The sequence below is a fragment of the Aplysia californica genome, unplaced genomic scaffold (assembly GCF_000002075.1).
Source record: "Aplysia californica isolate F4 #8 unplaced genomic scaffold, AplCal3.0 scaffold00464, whole genome shotgun sequence".
NCBI classification, from domain to species: domain Eukaryota; kingdom Metazoa; phylum Mollusca; class Gastropoda; order Aplysiida; family Aplysiidae; genus Aplysia; species Aplysia californica.
In genome coordinates this window covers 372,888-373,772 of record NW_004797734.1, presented here as the reverse complement: position 1 = coordinate 373,772, position 885 = coordinate 372,888, and positions in this window count along the sequence as shown.

Here is an 885-nt window from a genome sequence, read left to right as displayed (position 1 = left end):
AACACACACACACACACACACACACACACACACACACAAGGGCATGCACAAATACTTTCGTTTTGTAAACAATAAATACTTACAAATTCAGATCCATATCCATTCCGAATGTTATTGGAAAGTCTGACTAGTTTTCTATAGAAACTTCTGAAGATAATATTGGCATTAAAGAATTTTTTAAAAAATAGAAAAAAAGGAAAATAAAGATATTTCACTTTAACTAAAAAATTACGTATATTTTTAGATGAGTCTTATGTGTTACTAGATCTAGACAGTAAGTGTTTATTTCAAAGTGTGCATTCAAATGTTGAAATTTGCTAAGTTGCTTTGGAAAGAACGGTTGTTTTTTAAATATTCAAACTTGGCCATCCTAAAGCTAAAAAGGAGACGCGGGTTACTGAAGACATTTAGCTTGGAAATACAATACGTATTCCTAAGTTGTTATCACCGATTGTATGCTTTGTTATCCCTAAGTGTGCAAACTTTCTTTTCCATAATTTCATAATATATATACTTTGTATCCCTCTAAGTGTGCAGTAGAAAACGTAAGCGAATGCCAGTTCAAATAAAATTTAAAAAAAGAGCTTCAATATAAATACCACGGAAAGCAAATTCCACATTGTCAATTCAAACGCAGAATAGGAAAGTTTAAATTTGAATCAAAATAATACGAAAACTAGAAGCTACGATGTAACCATCATCTGTCATCATCTCAGAGTCAGGGGAAGCCACTCTATCCCTTAGCAACATTAATTGTTTACTAGTACTAGCCTACCAGACTCGGCGATTTTGTAGTTTCGTTCGTTAAAGTCAAGAGTAGGGGGGTTTCAGTGGGGCTTGCCCCCCCGACCTAAAAAAATATGGAGGTGGGGGGTTCAGGGGGGC